Genomic DNA, 14,908 nt, shown 5'->3' on the forward strand with positions numbered 1-14,908 from the left:
GCTGCAAAAGAGCTCCAATGTTCAAATATTTCGTGAGAACAAGGACCATTGCCCTTGCAATACAAAGCATGAAACATCGATTACCTAAATTTCCCTAATTTAATAACACCCTCAATAATATTATAAGAACGTCCCCATGAAAACTTTGGAGTTGCCTAAATCCGAAAAGACGAACTTAAAAGCCGGCCTCAAAAGAAGAGAAGCTTGAGGTAGCCAATTTGCTGAATAATTATTTTTCGTCAATTTTTCCTTCGGTATAATAATATAGTCCCTCACCTGAGCTCACATATAGCGGGACACATTGAATCTATAAATCTAACTGAGAGTGGAGTGCTTAACCTGTTATTAAATGTGACACAAAATGGAAGCACGACCAGATTAGCAAGTATTTGTCCGAGAGAACACAATTTGTTGAAATTAATCATCAAGCCTCCAATCAAGAAAAGTTTGTGTTTGTTGAACTCCAGGGCTGTGTCTTGGCGCCTGCGCTCTTCCTCATTTTCATAAATGATCTAGTGACTTATCTCAACGTTAATATACGACTGTTCGCAGATGACTGCATAATTTATCGAGAAATTAATGCATTATAGGATCATGAAGTTCTTAACAACGCACCGGAAACCATAACCAAATGGTGCATCAACTGGCAAATGGCACAAAACACTACTAAATCTGCTGTTATGACAGTTTCTAGGAAGAGGCATAAATCCTACATTCAATACACTATAAATGACACACCACTTACTGCAGGAACTGAACATAAGTATCTTGGCGTACTAATAGCACATGAGATAACCTTGCGAATTCTCATGTGGATGGAATCACTTCAACATCTCTCAAACGATTTGTTTTATCCGACGACGCCTCAGATTAGGCCCTTTTGGAACTAAGCTATTAGCTTACAATGCTTCAGTTAGATCTTCTCTTCTCGAGTATACTAACGCCATTTGGGTTCCATATGCTAATCAAGATATAACCAAAGTTTAGGCAGTTAAGTGAAAAACATTAAGATTCGTGTTTAAAAAATACAAAATAATTGATTCGCCTACTGAATTGAGAGCAGAAGGAATCAAGTTATTGCAGATTATAACTGAACTCACTCAGCTTAAAACTCATATTACAATTAATTAATCGTCATTTAAAAAAGGCCACTACTAAATATGTCTCTCTCTTCGAAGCAAGATCAACGCGTCATAAACATTCACATGCCTTGAGTTTTATACTCGCTTGAAATACTAATTTTTTCCGCTTTCAATTAGAGAGTAGAATAACCATATTCATTCTAATACTAATATGTCATCAGGGACATAATTTACTATTACTGTTCACACAAGATGTCGGTATTAAGTCCTGATTCCTGCAGTTCTGTTATTATACCCATGCTTATGCCGTTTTTTTGTGTTGAAAATTTTTATTTCAGCTATGCAATGTTAATAGACAACTAAAATTATATGTCAGCCTCTTTGAAGTGTACGTTAATACTATTTCTTGTTTACTTATTGTCACTGTGTTCTAAATAGTACCGTAATTTTCTACATATTGTTATTCTTTGTATTATTCTAATAACAATATTTTTACTTCATGTGACAATAACAATATTTTTACTTCGAACCTGACCCCGGCGGCTGTGTTTTTATGGAGGCAAAACGCTAAGGCGCCCGTGTGCTTTGCGATGTCAGCGCACGTTAAAGATCCCCAGGTGGTCGAAATTATTCGGGAGCCCTCCACTACGGCACCTCTTTCTTCCTTTCTTCTTTCACTCTCTCCTTTATTTCTTCCCTTGCAGCGCGGTTCAGGTTTCCAACGATATGAGACAGATATTGTGCCATTTCCGTTCCCCCAAAACCAATTATTATTATTATTATTATTATTATTATTATTATTATTATTATTATTATTATTATTATTATTATTATTATTATTATTATTATTATTATTATTAATATTATTATTATTATTCCTTCATGGCTTATTTCAATGTCTACGTCAAAGTTGTATTGTATTTGCGTTGTATCATTTGTCTTTTTTTCAATATGTTTACCTGCGCAATGTTTTCATTAATACTACGCACCTTTCTTGCTGACTTTACTATGCCTTCCTGCCACAATTCCAAAAGGGATTAGCAGTATCTTTAAATAGGAAAATACATAACAGACTCATCTATCAGAAGATAAAAGACGTAAAATTAACAAACTGCAGGAAAAGAAAAGAACGCTACGAAGATTGTGGAATAAACAAATCAAGAATCCCATAGAACAACGATGGGTGGCTGGCTTCATGGGAACACAGACAAGCAAAAGGAGCAGTTATCTCAAGAGGAAATTGACCATGAACTGGGAATATTATCAACAGGAGGAACTGGAAGTACAGCTCCTCGTCCAGGTTAAAATAAAACAGTACATTGATAAGTGGACAACTGAAGTCCGCGATGCAAATAGAGGGTGTCCAAGAAAATTAAGGAACCCTGTAAGCAGTCTGGGTAAAAAAATCAAATAAACAAAGAAGGGATTCAAGATGCAGTTTCAAATGTTTAGAGGGAAACAGCTGCGTGAGAGGCCCCGTAAAGCATTGTAGCCTTTTAGCCTCTGCCCCTGCAGCTGGCCTTGAATGTCTATTAGAAACAATTAAATAAACAAAAGTGCTGTACACAAGTTTTAAATCATTAATTTAGGAGCGACGATAAGGTAATCTCTCTGAAAGACGAAGCAGCACAGGACCTCATAACAGAACGGAAACACAGAACAACTTTTACACGAACGATGTGCAGGCGAATGTTCCTAAATGTACCAGCGCCAGAAAAGATGAAGCTCTGATCAAGCTGATTAAAATACTTGGTCCAAGCAGCAACGACGCATTGTAAAATGCAATGAAACCAGTCATACAAAATAAGCAAATTCCGGACTGCTGGCGAAAGCGTGCGATGAATTTGATCTATAAGGAAAAGGGATAGGGCCAACTTAAAGCTCTTCATACCTATCACGAAATCTTTGGTTAGAAGGGTATATGCTTGGGCTTGTTGGTTCATAACTTCAAGGTGAAAAACGTAGCGCAAAGAAACGAGGACGCAGAAAGACGGACAACACACGGCGCTTACTTCCAACAATGGTTTATTTCAGAAAGAAAAAGTGGTTTTATAACGAAATCACGACCAACACGCTGACAAACCATGTGCTAGCAAAGCGTATCAGCCAGATATGCGAGCTCTTTCGCCATCAATGATACAGAGGGGGTACTTACACAATCACCTTTCAAAAGTGATATCCATCCAGCTTCTATGATTTCTCGTGTCAACCGGTTATTGTGCACTTTTCAAACCATGCATTGTTCAAGAAGTGGTATGCAGTGACATGACCGGCAGTGGACTGACAACCCTTTTCCACGCATATCTACGTCACGCCCATGCTCTCGAAGCCTATCATTCAGGCATCTGCCGGTTTGCGCTACATACTCCTTGCCACAGGAAAGAGCAATTTGATAAATGACATTTTCAATACAATGGACAAACTTTTTCCTATGTTTTTTCGTACAACCAACACCGTTTTTAGATTTTTTGAAATGTTTCGTACACAGATGACTCAACTTCTTAGGCGCCGAAAAAACCACTCTGGCTCCCGAACGTTGCGCTATTTTTTTGAGATTATGAGAAAACTTATGAAAATAAGGAATGACGGCAACTTTTCTTTCTTACTCATGGCATCCTGGTTATGCTGGCCTTTTTTATTGCAGACTTTCTTCCAAACACCTTCCGCCACATACACTAGGACATGGGAAGGGTAACCAGCATTCTCAAGCCTCTTACATTGCTGAGAAAAACTTTCATGCATGAGGTGCGGGCAAGACTTCTTCAAACAATTACAAAATGAAAGGCTAGCAATAGATCTTTTTACGAGCTAAGAATGGGCTGAATGAAAAGGTAACAATGGTTTTTCGCCGCGGGGTTTGAACATCCAGCACGTCCGATCATGATGCAATGTGATGCTGATGTCAAGGAATTGGATTACCCTGTTTTCAGGTAGTTCCAACGTTAGTTCAAGAGGACTAAAATGGTTACGAAAAAGGTTGAGAACAATAAGAACATCATCCTTAAAGGAACTGTCACAACTGTTAAGAACAATCAGAAAGTCGTCAACGTACCTAAAAATATTGATTACATTGGTATCTTTTACAATATCAGCAAACGACCTATCCAAACGGGCTAAAAACAAATCGCTGAGGATGGGTGCAATGCAGGAACCTATACAGATGCCATCTTTCTGAAGATAAGGTTTTTCATCCCATACAATGAACGTTGACTTGAGATATAATTTCAAAAGTTCTATAAATCCATTCACCGAGATGCCAGAAGCATTTTGAAAAGCAATCGGCCCTTGCTGGTCTATACATTCTTCAATACAAGATAAAGCATCATGCGGAATGGAATAATACAGATCTTTTATGTCCACAGAGAAAGCGCATAGGCCTTGTCCTTCATGTGACCTGAAAAAATCTAGAACCTGCTCAGAATTACGGACAATTAAGAAAGGGATCTTGAATAGAAAGCAGCTTTAGTTTTTCTTGTAGGCACATGGCAACCGATTTTTGCCAAGTACCATTCTCGGATACAATAACTCGGAAAGGAACATCAGTTTTATGGGTTTTTGCATTGAAGAAAACGTGAAGGAAGTCCTTTTTACAATCCGTAATTCTTTTCAAAACAGAACCAAGGTCTAACTTTTTGCACAGTTTCTTCGCTTCAGCTTTTTTCTTTAAAATGTTTACAGTTGGGTGGCAGTTGAAAGCGGAGGACAGAGCTTCACACGCTTTTTCATTAAACAAACCAGACGGAAACACGGCAAACCCTCCTTCTTTATCCGCAGAAAGGAGGCACAATGAATGCTTCTCGAGATACGACTTAACACGATTTACAGGAAGTCTGGAAGGCTGCCACTTACATCTCACTAAGGTATCGACGCCTGCCGAAACACACCGGTCAGCCTCTTGTTCAGGGACGATTCGGGAAATCTGGTGAACGAACGTGAGCCGCTCTGCTGAAGATGTACTTGGTTCCAGAGCAAACTTAGGACCCAACGATAGAACAGATTTCACATGGTCAGGAAGATCCAGTCCTTGCGGGGTATGGATGACATACCGGGGTGAAGATGGCTTGTTGCCAAGCTGACTTCTGAGAGAGCTCAGTTGTCGCTGCCAAACGAAGTCCGTAGTCTGACTGACAAGCCGCTGGCACTCTCGGAGCTTGTTCCTTGCTGTGGATTGGCTCGACCTTTGGTGAACAAGAAGATGAAGCAATTCCTTGTAGAGACGAGCTTGTCGAAATGACTCAGCCTTCAGAATCTTGCACACTCTGACGCCATGTCCTCGTGAAGGGATAAACCCACCGAAGAGACGCTTCACCTCATCTGGTAGAAGATTATTCCGGCAGCAAAACGAGAATGTCCTAGCGCGACTGGTTGCGACAGCAATGATGGCTATGACAGTCGAAGTATCCACAGAACACATAAAAGGGCCCGTTGTATTAGAAATATATTTCAGAAGGGTATATGCTTGGGCTTGTTGGTTCATAACTTCAAGGTGAAAAACGTAGCGCAAAGAAACGAGGACACAGAAAGACGGACAACACACGGCGCTTACTTCCAACAATGGTTTATTTCAGAAAGAAAAAGTGGTTTTATAACGAAATCACGACCAACACGCTGACAAACCATTTGCTAGCAAAGCGTATCAGCCAGATATGCGAGCTCTTTCGCCATCAATGATACAGAGGGGGTACTTACACAATCATCTTTCAAAAGTGATATCCATTCAGCTTCTATAATTTCTCGTGTCAACCGGTTATTGTGCACTTTTAAAACCATGCATTGTTCAAGAAGCGGTATGCAGTGACATGACCGGCAGTGGACTGACAACCCTTTTCCACGCATATCATCTACGTCACGCCCATGCTCTCGAAGCCTATCATTCAGGCATCTGCCGGTTTGCCCTACATACTGCTTGCCACAGGAAAGAGGAATTTGATAAATGACATTTTCAATACAATGAACAAACTTTTTCCTATGTTTTTTCGTGCAACCAACACCGTTTTTAGATTTTTTGAAATGTTTCGTACACAGGTGACTCAACTTCTTAGGCGCCGAAAAAACCACTCTGGCTCCCGAACGTTGCGCTATTTTTTTAAGATTACGAGAAAACTTATGAAAATAAGGAATGACGGCAACTTTTTCTTTCTTACTCATGGCATCCTGGTTATCCTGGCCTTTTTTATTGCAGACTTTCTTCAAAACACCTTCCGCCACAGACACTAGGACATGGGAAGGGTAACCAGCATTCTCAAGCCTCTTACATTGCTGAGAAAAACTTTCATGCATGAGGTGCGGGCAAGACTTCTTCAAACAATTAAAAAATGAAAGGCTAGCAATAGATCTTTTTACGAGCTTAGAATGGGCTGAATGAAAAGGTAACAATGGTTTTTCGCCGCGGGGTTTGAGCATCCAGCACGTCCGATCATGATGCAATGTGATGCTGATGTCAAGGAATTGGATTACCCTGTTTTCAGGTAGTTCAAACGTTAGTTCAAGAGGACTAAAATGGTTACGAAAAAGGTTGAGAACATTAAGAACATCATCCTTAAAGGAACTGTCATTACTGTTAAGAACAATTAGAAAGTCGTCAACGTACCTAAAAATATTGATTACATTGGTATCTTTTACAATATCAGCAAACGACCTATCCAAACGGGCTAAAAACAAATCGCTGAGGATGGGTGCAATGCAGGAACCTATACAGATGCCATATTTCTGAAGATAAGGTTTTTCATCCCATACAATGAACGTTGACTTGAGATATAATTTCAAAAGTTCTATAAATCTATTCATCGAGATGCCAGAAGCATTTTGAAAAGCAATCGGCCCTTGCTGGTCTGTACATTCTTCAATACAAGATAACAAAGCATCATGCGGAATGGAATAATACAGATCTTTTATGTCCACAGAGAAAGCGCATAGGCCTTGTCCTTCATGTGACCTGAACCATTGTTGAACCATTGTTGGAAGTAAGCGCCGTGTGTTGTCCGTCTTTCTGTGTCCTCGTTTCTTTGCGCTACGTTTTTCACCTTGAAGTTATTAACCAACAAGCCCAAGCATATACCCTTCTGAAATATATTTCTAGAACAACGGGCCCTTTTATGTGTTCTGTAGATACTTCGACTGTCATAGCCATCATTGCTGTCGCAACCAGTCGCGCTAGGACATTCTCGTTTTGCTGCCGGAATAATCTTCTACCAGATGAGGTGAAGCGTCTCTTCGGTGGGTTTATCCCTTCACGAGGACATGGCGTCAGAGTGTGCAAGATTCTGAAGGCTGAGTCGTTTCGACAAGCTCGTCTCTACAAGGAATTGCTGCATCTTCTTGTTCACCAAAGGTCGAGCCAATCCACAGTAAGGAACAAGCTCCGAGAGTGCCAGCGGCTTGTCAGTCAGACTACGGTCTTCGTTTGGCAGCGACAACTGAGCTCTCTCAGAAGTCAGCTTGGCAACAAGCCATCTTCACCCCGGTATGTCATCCATACCCCGCAAGGACTGGATCTTCCTGACCATGTGAAATCTGTTCTATCGTTGGGTCCTAAGTTTGCTCTGGAACCAAGTACGTCTTCAGCGGAGCGGCTCACGTTCGTTCACCAGATTTCCCGAATCGTCCCTGAACAAGAGGCTGACCGGTGTGTTTCGTCAGGCGTCGATACCTTGGTGAGATGTAAGTGGCAGCCTTCCAGACTTCCTGTAAATCGTGTTAAGTCGTATCTCGAGAAGCATTCATTGTGCCTCCTTTCTGCGGAAAAAGAAGGAGGGTTTGCCGTGTTTCCGTCTGGTATGTTTAATGAAAAAGCGTGTGAAGCTCTTTCCTCCGCTTTCAACTGCCACCCAACTGTAAACATTTTAAAGAAAAAAGCTGAAGCGAAGAAACTGTGCAAAAAGTGAGACCTTGGTTCTGTTTTGAAAAGAATTACGGATTGTAAAAAGGACTTCCTTCACGTTTTCTTCAATGCAAAAACCCATAAAACTGATGTTCCTTTCCGAGTTATTGTATCCGAGAATGGTACTTGGCAAAAATCGGTTGCCATGTCCCTACAAGAAAAACTAAAGCTGCTTTCTATTCAAGATCCCTTTCTTGTCAGTAATTCTGAGCAGGTTCTAGATTTTTTCAGGTCACATGAAGGACAAGGCCTATGCGCTTTCTCTGTGAACATAAAATATCTGTATGATTCCATTCCGCATGATGCTTTGTTATCTTGTATTGAAGAATGTATAGACCAGCAAGGGCCGATTGCTTTTCAAAATGCTTCTGGCATCTCGGTGAATGGATTTATAGAACGTTTGAAATTATATCTCAAGTCAACGTTCATTGTATGGGATGAAAAACCTTAGCTTCAGAAAGATGGCATCTGTATAGGTTCCTGCATTGCACCCATCCTCAGCGATTTGTTTTTAGCCCGTTTGGATAGGTCGTTTGTTGATATTGTAAAAGATACCAATGTAATCAATATTTTTAGGTACGTTGACGACTTTCTGATTGTTCTTAACAGTAATGACAGTTCCTTTAAGGATGATGTTCTTAATGTTCTCAACCTTTTTCGTAACCATTTTAGTCCTCTTGAACTAACGTTTGAACTACCTGAAAACAGGGTAATCCAATTCCTTGACATCAGCATCACAATGCATCTAGATCGGACGTGCTGGATGTTCAAACCCCGCGGCGAAAAAGCATTGTTACCTTTTCATTCAGCCCATTCTAAGCTCGTAAAAAGATCTATTGCTAGCCTTTCATTTTTTAATTGTTTGAAGAAGTCTTGCCCGCACCTCATGCATGAAAGTTTTTCTCAGCAATGTAAGAGGCTTGAGAATGCTGGTTACCCTTCCCATGTCCTAGTGTCTGTGGCGGAAGGTGTTTTGAAGAAAGTCTGCAATAAAAAAGGCCAGCATAACCAGGATGCCATGAGTAAGAAAGAAAAAGTTGCCGTCATTCCTTATTTTCACAAGTTTTCTAATAATCTCAAAAAAATAGCGCAACGTTCGGGAGCCAGAGTGGTTTTTTCGGCGCCTAAGAAGTTGAGTCATCTGTGTACGAAACATTTCAAAAAATCTAAAAACGGTGTTGGTTGTACGAAAAAACATAGGAAAAAGTTTGTCCATTGTATTGAAAATGTCATTTATCAAATTCCTCTTTCCTGTGGCAAGCAGTATGTAGGGCAAACCGGCAGATGCCTGAATGATAGGCTTCGAGAGCATGGGCGTGACGTAGATGATATGCGTGGAAAAGGGTTGTCAGTCCACTGCCGGTCATGTCACTGCATACCACTTCTTGAACAATGCATGGTTTTAAAAGTGCACAATAACCGGTTGACACGAGAAATCATAGAAGCTGAATGGATATCACTTTTGAAAGATGATTGTGTAAGTACCCCCTCTGTATCATTGATGGCGAAAGAGCTCGCATATCTGGCCGATACGCTTTGCTAGCACATGGTTTGTCAGCGTGTTGGTCGTGATTTCGTTATAAAACCACTTTTTCTTTCTGAAATAAACCATTGTTGGAAGTAAGCGCCGTTTGTTGTCCGTCTTTCTGTGTCCTCGTTTCTTTGCGCTACGTTTTTCACCTTGATCTTTGGTTACCTACTGGATGGCAATAGAATCAATCAGTATAAAATTGCAAACATAGATAGCAGGCAATCATATGCAGGAGATACGTAAGGACGGGTTCAGAGGTAGTAGGCGCTTTAATGATAGCCCGTTCATGCTTCCCCAATGTATATAAATAGCTAGAGCGCAAAACAGACCTCTGTATTTAGCCGTTCTGGGCTACGCCTTGCGTAAGACGTAGTGAATAGGGAGCTCCTGTAGATCATACTAAAAGCTGAAGGTATTGGCCATGAGTTAATATAGTTTCTGAAGTAAATATACAGATCTTGAAATTCAAAATTACATAGCAACAGCCAAGAAATGTGACAACAGTCGACGTACACACAGGAATAAGCTAGGGTTGTCAGTTGTCACTGCTGCTGTTCATGCATTATAGGATAAATATGCGAAAAGGCCTACAAGAAAGTTATATGGGTTAAGGCGCTTGCCTACTGAGCCGGCGAACCTGGGTTTGAAACCGACCATGACGACCGCTTTTCGATGGTGGCGAAAACCAAAAGGCGCCCGTGTGCTGCGCTATGTAAGTACACGTTAAATACCCGCAGGTGGTCGAAATTATTTCCGAGACTTCCGCTACGGCCCCTCTTTCTTCCTTTCTTCTTTCACTCCTTCCTTTATCCCTTCTCTTACAGCGCGGTTCGGGTGCCCATGAAGATACGTGAGAGGGTTGCTGCGTCATTTCCTTTCCTCAAAGGCAGTATTCAAAATCTGTCGTAGAAATTTGGCGGAATAGAGATACAACTGAGGCTCCTGGCTTTAATGTATGTGGACGATATTGTACTCTTAGCTGATTGCTTTGAAGATTTACAGACATTGATTGATACATTTAGAGAAGGAGGAGGCTTTCTGGGCTTTACATTGAGTCCTATTAAGCCAGGATTAATGATGTTCAGTGATACCACACATAAGGTTCTTACAGTGCAAGGCCATTAGGTACAATGGCTTTCACAATACAAATATCACGGGTTACTGCTAAGTGAAGGACAGATATATATGGAAATTGCTATAAGTATACTAGGAAGGAGGGGCGAAGAGATGCCGTGATAATGAATGTTTTAGTTTATGGGGGTTTAGCGTCCCAAAGCGATTGAGGCTATGAGAGACGCCGTAGTGAAGAGCTGCGGAAATTTCTACCACCTGGGGTTGTTTAACGTACACTGATATCGCACAGTACACTGGCTTCTATAATTTTGCCTCCATAGAAATTCGACCGCCACTGCCGGGATCGAACCCTCGCCTTTCGGGTCAGCAGCGGAGTGCCATAACCACTGAGCAACCGCGGCGGCCCATGATAAGCCAGGAGCATTACAGTAGCACAATAGGTATAAACTACTAAGAGGTATTTGGAGAACAATACAGATGTCAGAGCTTACTTTTGTGACTGTGGCTTTGCGCCTAGGGCTGAAGTTACGTGAGGGCTAGAAATAAGTTAGAGAGCTGTTGGCAGATTAGCACTAGGTGCCCACGTCAAAACTTCAAACGAGAAATTACAAGGGGACAGGGGCTGAATATTGCTGGAAGCAGGAGAAGTACAATGTAAATAATTAATAGTATAATTAATTCTTTTTATAATATGAATCACATTAGCGAGAAAAACAAGAAAGCTTAGTACTAGGTGCGAAGGAAACCGGGACGAAAAAATAATAGGTTCGTTCTACAATAAAAAATGGAGAGGGAAAGAGCAGGATTAATTCAATAAACAAAATCAGAATCTACACCTGTATCAAAAATGGAAAAAGAAAATCAGGAAGCAGTTCATCACGCATAACTCAAGAGGTAATGCCCTAGTGTTCAAATCAGAATGCAATATAATGCGAGATCAGGATGCAATATAACGCGGAGGTAAAAACTCTGAAACATGCAGGCACATGTACAGTGTGCTGAAAATTTGTAATAACTAATGAAGGTATTTCACTAGAGTATGGCAGTACTAAACCAGATGTCAATAAAATCACAATCTCTCTCCATTAGTATTTAGAGAGCGAAAGAGAGAGAAAAGGTGATGTAAATGAATCTGCATTACAAGTTAGCAAGAAACTGTGAACTTTACGTTACGTGGTCGGTTAGAAAAAGTAACACTCTTTTTCCGCGTTTGATTAGAGCGAGCGATTCTGTGATCGCGAAAGATGTCGCTTTTTAACTGTAAAAGAAAGATATATTTATGTTGCTTTCTTTAACCATATTTTGTCCTAAAAATTCCTCCCCATCCATTTAGCCTACCATGTGGGCCGAGTTTCTATGTCAGTGAAGGACAAAGACACGTTAAAGATAACGGCATTGCAGCGAGGAAGCAAGAGTTTTTAAAAAAGGGGCTTTTATTTCAGTCATCGTAAACGGACTGAGAAGGAATGAGCCCGAAACGGAAATAGCGCTTCGGCGGTCCACAAAATGTGGTTCCTGTGTCTTCCAGCACCATTACGCTCCTCTCACAGCAAACAAAAAGGCAGTACTGCCGCCTCAAGGCAGCGCATTGCTCTCAAGGAAGCAGCATTAGCGCTGGGTCCCGCTCCCATATAGAAGATCGCCGCGACGACTGCTTAGGGAAGGGCGGACGGAAACGACGGCGCACATTGTCACTGAGTGGCTAGGGGGAGAAAAAGGCCAGACAGACCGATGAGTATCTTTATTTTGCGCTCTTAAGTACTTCTACTGCCCTGCTTTGTTCCTTCTGTCGGCCGTATGCTGGCGCTATGAAAGGAGCCATTTACATGTCTCACCTCAAAACGTCGCCGCCATCTAATATTGGCTGCTTTGTGGCCCGGAGAAAGATATACCCACGATATTTTACGCGCTGAAGACGGCAGCGGCTCTATGCGTTATTAAAGGGAATAGCGCGACCCCACCCCCTAGAAGAAGGCAAGAGCAGCTAAAGGCTCTTCCCCGATTGGCTGAGCGCCGCTCCATCGGATTCACCAGCAGTGATCGTGATGAAAGCAGAGACAGTCGTTATTTCATTTTTTGTTTTTGTTTTTTGAGGAAAGGACATGGAGCAGTAATTCTCATCTCGATGGAAACCCGAGCCGCGCCGTAAGGGACGGAAGGTAGGTTACAGTAAAGCAAGAGAGAAAGGGGTGCAATAGAGGAGGGCTCCGTAACAATTTCGATGCCCTGAGGACCTTTAACGTGCACTGACATCGCACAGCACACGGGCGCCTTTGCGTTTCGCCTCCATCGAAACGCGGCCGCCGCGGCCGGAATCAAACTCGGGAACTCCGGCTCATCCGGGCGGCCTAACAACTGAGCCACTCCGGGGGATATATTACCTCTTTAGAACTTGTTCTCCATGCGCCATTGCCTGTGAATTGGCATTCGCCGGGTCAGCTGACTGTGATCAACATTTTCGAACGCTCCCTCAACGTGGGCGCGAATGAGGACATTCGCGCCCAAAGGGCGAGAGCAATCGGGAAGCCAACCTTGCCCCGGACTGAGGACTTTGACAAGACGAGGCGTTACGAACCCCTCAGACCAATGAAGTTCTTCATAATTATCATAATATCCTGAACTGTCCATGACACCACCGTTTAGATATTCCACAAACACATATACCTCCCTGTCCTAAAACCTGAGTGGTTTCGATGGAGGCGAAATGCTAAGGCGCCCGTGTGCTGCGCGATGGCAGTGCACGTTAAAGATCCCCAGGTGGTGGAAATTATTCCGTGACGTCGACCACGGTGCCTCTTTCTTCCTTTCTTCTTTCATTCCCTCTATCTCTTCCCTTACGGCGCAGTTCAGGTGTCCGCCGATATGTGAGACAAATACTGCGCCATTTCCTTTCCCCAAAAACCAATTTTCATTTCCACCAAGTAACGGAGGACCTTTCTTTAACGCAAATAGTTTTTCGAGGTGAATCGAAGCTCTCCATGTCCAAGTCCTTTTTTGTCTCGGAATTATGCAGAAATAATCTGTCATCTAATATGAGAAGCTGAGAAAAAAAATTGCCCTTTCTGCCTCATAATGGCGAAGTATGCGCTGAGAACTTGCCATGCGTTCATGCTTTTGGTCAACATATAGGCATTTGGAGACCTACTTTGTAGAAACCTTTGCATTTCTAGTAAATGAGTTAGTGTGTTGGCCACGCGCTCATGCGAAGCGTCCAGCGTCTTTTCTGTGGAGTTAGCGAATAATTTTTGTTCCCAAGAGGTTGCGTCCAGAGGCCCCCCCCCCCCCCCCCCCCCCAACCCCGAGGCTTCTCAAATACAGCACTGAACGGCACTATGGCATCGAGCTACACACTATTTCACCGGGGAATACCAAGCTGCGATCCTCGGCAACCTGATGTTGTCGAAATTGCCGCTGCTGTTGCCGCTACCGTAGTCATCCCGGTCAATGGAATCTGCGCTGAAATCTCCTCTGAACTGGGAGACGAAACTATTATAAAGTGTCATTTGAATATTTTTTAATTGCTGAGAAAAAGTTCATCACACCAGGGCACGATCACCACATGCTGCTCTTAAGTTCACACCAAAAAAAAAAAGAAAAATCTTGGCTAGTTCGATGAAATTTCGCACGCAATGTTATATGAGCATAAATTCTCATTAAGTTACTTGGAGTTGTCATTGTGCACTCTTACAAGGATGATACCCAAGGATTGTAGGCGTCTCTCATATACAAAGTAGGCTAACGTAGAAAGAAAGATACATAGAAAAAATAGAAAATATTAATCTGAAAAAGAGTAAGAGGCATGGCGACCTAACGTGGTTCTTTTCTTCTACTGCGCAATACACGATAGGGCAAGGGGATGGACTGATAGCGGAAGAGACTTAGAATAAGCCGGGTTGACGAACAGATGTCGGCGACTTGGGAACTTTTCATGAAAATAATGATACATTTGTCTTTCACTTCGCGCCTTTATTGCGAATAAAAGTTTTGTGTATACACTTTTATATTCTCTGCAATAGCTATGGTGCCTGTGCAGAGGAGCATGTAGTCTTGTGCGCCCTTAAAATACGACAGCTTCTCTTCTCTGGGCGAAGCTCTCCGCGCTCGCAATAAACGGCCTGAGGATTATGTTTACGGGCCATCCGCAGTGGCCAAGTCGGCATCACCTCAGGAGTCGAGCACACGGTGTATCCACAAGCCCGCACAGAGTCCAGTACGATCAGTAGGCCCCAAATGTTCTGCAAAAAATTCAACTTAATTCAAATTTCACTCAAAGCCATTTGCTCTGAATCGCTTTTCCTCCAATATGGCCTAATCGTCCAGTCGAGAGCAAAAGATTAGCGC

Source organism: Amblyomma americanum, chromosome 6 (assembly GCF_052857255.1).
Source record: "Amblyomma americanum isolate KBUSLIRL-KWMA chromosome 6, ASM5285725v1, whole genome shotgun sequence".
Lineage (NCBI taxonomy): Eukaryota > Metazoa > Arthropoda > Arachnida > Ixodida > Ixodidae > Amblyomma > Amblyomma americanum.